This window comes from Gavia stellata, chromosome 1 (assembly GCF_030936135.1).
Source record: "Gavia stellata isolate bGavSte3 chromosome 1, bGavSte3.hap2, whole genome shotgun sequence".
Lineage (NCBI taxonomy): Eukaryota > Metazoa > Chordata > Aves > Gaviiformes > Gaviidae > Gavia > Gavia stellata.
The window spans coordinates 121,292,430-121,296,895 of NC_082594.1; the positions used below are offsets into that span (position 1 = coordinate 121,292,430).

The 4,466-nt window shown below is 38.9% G+C and overlaps 1 non-coding gene across 1 annotated transcript; it reads right to left on the reverse strand.

Annotated features, from left to right (window-relative positions):
• Positions 1–2,828: 2,828 nt before the first annotated feature.
• LOC132318730 (U5 spliceosomal RNA) lies at positions 2,829–2,938 on the reverse strand. The gene has a single exon (XR_009484363.1). It is a non-coding gene; the product is annotated as a U5 spliceosomal RNA (small nuclear RNA).
• Positions 2,939–4,466: the final 1,528 nt, after the last annotated feature.

Here is a 4,466-nt window from a genome sequence, read left to right on the forward strand (position 1 = left end):
CAGCTGGATGGAGGAAATGAAGAGGTGGATGTGCAGATATGCAGACTGAAGGAGCTGATGTGCATCTCCTACTTCAAAGGGCCATTTTAGACCACAGAGAACTGCTGTCAACTTCAGGCTCAGGTGATTTGTGTGCTAATTACACGAAGTTCCTAGTTGAAAAGATAGTAAGTCGAATGCACAAGCTCTTTGTGTTTTAAACAAACCAACAGCACATTGGCATACAGCTCTGAAAACATTGCCTGAAGACGTATGACTGGTCTGTTTTGGAAAGGTGGGTACAAGTAACAGCGGAGGGTGGCTGTTCCATAGCACAGCCTCCTCTTGGCATGACTTCAGTGTGAGCTTGCAGCAGCCTTTTCCAGAAGAGTTGCTGCTGCCCCACAGACCCTGGTGATGGTATTTAATCATTTGGGTATGCAATTGTTTATACCAGAATCTATCAGCAATACAGGATTAGGAAAATAAACTGATGAAAGGGGGTGGGGAACAAGTCTTCATTTCACAGTCTGTCAAGATTCCCTGGTTTCTCTTCTTTGCTCAGACCGTATGGTAACGAGATTGTTTTATTATCCCAGTGCAACTGTTGAAAATGGGAAGGGTTGGAAAAACTACCTTTTTGTTTCTGGAAAGGGAGATGGGATTTATTCATTAGCAAGTTCATCTTTTTATTAGTATTGTATTTTTCCTGACAGAACAATCAGGCTTCCTTCTAAAACCGAATTTCTTTGAAGGAAAACCCTCCCCAGAAAATTGCAATGGTGATTTTTATGTCTATTCATTAGGATTTATTATTTTCATTTCACTTTCGGCAGTTGAGGAGACTTGAAAATCCGAGTCAGTCTCCTTCATCAGATTGCAGCGATGTGTGTGCTCCCTCTAGTGAGCTCTGTCCGAGGAGATGTGGGCTTAGTTTGGCTGGTGCCTCTGGGCAGCTCCCAGTATTTTCTTTCCACAGGTAAAATTCATACCGATTCTGCTGTTCAGTCTGGCGACCCTGGCACACTCAGCAGCGTTTATATTGGCTGAGTCGCTACTGGAGTAGGGGACTGCGAAAGTGTCTTCTAGCTCAGCCACCGGTTTACTGGGCAGCACAGTTGTGCTCTGACTTTCCTACACTTGTACACACTGTTTCTGAAAATCATTTTCCATTTACTTACACTGCTCTTTCAACCTTCTTTCAAAGAATAGCAAGTTTAAAATAAGGAGAAACACAACACTGACTGACTTCATGCCTGTGAAGCACCTTAAGATGCTCAGGTAGAAGGAACTTGATGGAAAATTTTCCCCTGGAAGAAACTAGTCAGTGGTGGAGCGTGCTGTCAGCGCAACTGTGAGCTGATGGCAGATTGCTCACATGTAACTTGCAGCTCTATCCATTTGATCATACTAACTCTATAGTAATATTTGCTTGATATATCAATATGGAAGGGGGAGGAAATAGAGAATAGAATGCAAAATCTAGTTTTTACTGTGCATTTTTGTATTTGAGTGATGTAGAGATAAGCATATCCTCTTAAGGAGAGCCTGGGATATAAATGTCATGTAACACGTAAGAGTTCAAATGACAAGTAATAAAACCTGCATGCTATATTTCAGACATGGTTCTCTCTCATCATGGTCAGTAGGAAGGGTACAAATAGGGAAATAAATGTTAGTTTTGTTCCAGTTTATCCTCCAGCCTTAAAAATGTGAAATGTAAAAGCAGAGGATCAAATTATTTAAGACCTGTGTGTGATTATTCACAGGGCTAGCAATAACAGGGTCTGGGTTTGCAATGGAAGGGTAAGAAATCTGCAGAAATTGTTCCTTTCTCAGCTTGGACAAAAAGGTACCTTCTGGTTGTTCTCATAGCAAATGGCAGTTTTGAATAGGATAACATAAGAAATGCAGGCGTAAGAGGAAAAGGAGTGAAATGTTTGTTTGGAATGTCTTACGAGAGCCCCTGGGAAATCTGGGTTTGGATAACCAAATTATGAGTTAAGTCAGGGAAGCAGAACATGACTTTTATTTAAAACATATCAGTGATGAAGCTGTTCCATAATGCACACGAATCATTAAACCCCCAATGCATCTTGAGCTCTGAGCTGGAGGCAAACCAATAGATTGCACTGCTTTCCCTTTTGGCTTCTGAAAAGGGCAAAAATTATGTAGCCTGTAGGGGAAACAACAGTCTTGGCAGCTCTGCATCAGCCTACTCAACTTTATTTCCAACTGTGGTGAGTGGAAAAGATGTTGACCTCTAGGCACAAATTGCCCATTCATCATGATGCAATAGAAATATGCGAAGATGTGCTAACGTGCAACTTTTAGCTGCTTAAAAAAAATAACATGAATTTTCATGCATTTCTATGTCTTTAACATAGAACTTTCAAACCAGTTTGTGACTTGTCTAAAAAAAAATATATATATATATCTCCTTATTTAGAGTCTATAGAGCATTTTGGTTATGGCCATATTTTTAAATCTTGTTACTGGAGACCAGGCAGAACCTATAATTGTTTTTGGATATTGGAGATTATGAAATCGTTGTGACAACTGGAGTGATTTTCTGTTAAGAGAAAAATACATTCCAAGTTCTATTAGTAATCAACATCCATTGTTTCTTTACACAAAGTCTGCTATGTATGGCTTTATATAAAATCAACCATTTAGTAAGCCTTCAAGTCTTCTGCCATTATCCTATCTGAGTCAGAAATAATTTTCAAATATGGAAAGTGTAAAAAGAAAGCCAAAACTTACTAGGCAAAACTTTTCCTGATTTCAGTAGACGTTTCATTCATGTACTAGATAACTTGACTCTGAGAAAACGTTTGCTTTTTTTTCCCAGTTTCACTGGCATGAAGCTTCACAAAACAAGGTTGAAACTCATTAAGTGTTCCTCTCTCAGAAATCTTCACTAAAAGGCAAAAGATACGTAAGAATGGAATTAGAGTATAAAGACTTCATGATTCGGACGGCTGACAGTACTGCGGCAGAAGAAATTAGGCTTATCCATGGAAACCAAATGTTCTCCAGAAGAACTCCCTCCTTCCCCACCCCCTTTTGGCCATACAAGGACTAATTGTGGTGTCAGCTGCCACGGGAATGCGAGGCATGTATCTGGTGTATCAAAAGAATAGCAACTGCTGTCAGCAGCATTCCTGTTCTCCAGCCGCGATTGATGGCACAGGGAGCAGTTTACACAATCTTTATTCTGCTTACAAGAGGGGGAGGAAAAAACCTTTTTACATTTTTTAAAAAGCTTTCTAACTTTCTTTCATATATATATATATATATAGAGAGAGAGAGACACTCATATACATATATATATTGCAAGTATACTTAATTTTTGGAAGAAATATAGTATTAGTGTTTGCCCACTGCTGGCTACATTCTCTAAGCATCCTAGAAACCACAGATATTTGGGGTTGCAACCATGCTATTTTCTTTTTACTAAGGGTAGCTAGAATTTCCTTCTCAGTAATGATGTGAAAGTTCTGGTCCACTAAATGGAAGATGACTACTGTGTTTGGAGTAGGTATATTTTCTCTGCTCCATTAGCTGAAATGCCACTCTTTGAAGTGTAGTAAGCTAGGCATTAGTCCAGTATTTTATGTCAATTCTCATATCAAAGCTTGCATTAACTTGTAAGATACTTGCACACATGGAAGCTACCAAAATTGGGCCCTAAAACTTCAACCCAGTTGCAAACCAAGACAGTGGTATAAATTGACTTCTGGAGTTCAGGTGCTCTTTTTAGAGCATCTAATAAGTAGGAAAGAAAGTTTACCATTGTGGAATAGAGAGTTCCTGTTATCTGCTTCTGTTTCACACATGTTAACAAGGTCTGCATGAATGAAAATGAGACAAAGTTAGTGATTACTGTTAGGCATGAAGAAATGAGTCTCCATTATTCAATGTGGTTCATTTTGACATGCTGTGATTTAAAAATAAAATTAAATAGGTAATTTTTCTTGTTCAGGATGCTCACAAAGCTGAATTTTAGTGCCTTGTACAGGTAGCTCAACATGAAAGAGCATTCTTGTTACCTTTCCAGCAGGCTAAATCTGGTTTAAGAAGACAGGAGTAGCAACCGAAAAATTAATTTTTGTGAAGATGTGATATTAATTTTTATGAAGAAGTTTTTAACTGCCAAGTCTTAGTCAGCTATACTGTATAAGTGAAGGCACTCAGACCTGTAGATGAGACAAATGAGTGCAAAGATAAATCCTCACAGAATAGCTTGTAAGAACACACCTTTTTATTTTTCTTTCCCCTTCACTGACTTAGATCACTGAAGTTATCTGTTCCTACAGGTAATTCAAGACCCCCAACAGTCCTTCAGACAATTGAACTGCTAAGAATTTGAAGTTAAGAAAGTAGGTTAGGCTTTAATTTTGCTTGCATATGTGGAACACGTGATGGAGTTCATTCTGAGGTGGTGGTTCCATGGTAGACAAGACTCCAGGAGTCTTGTCCTACCT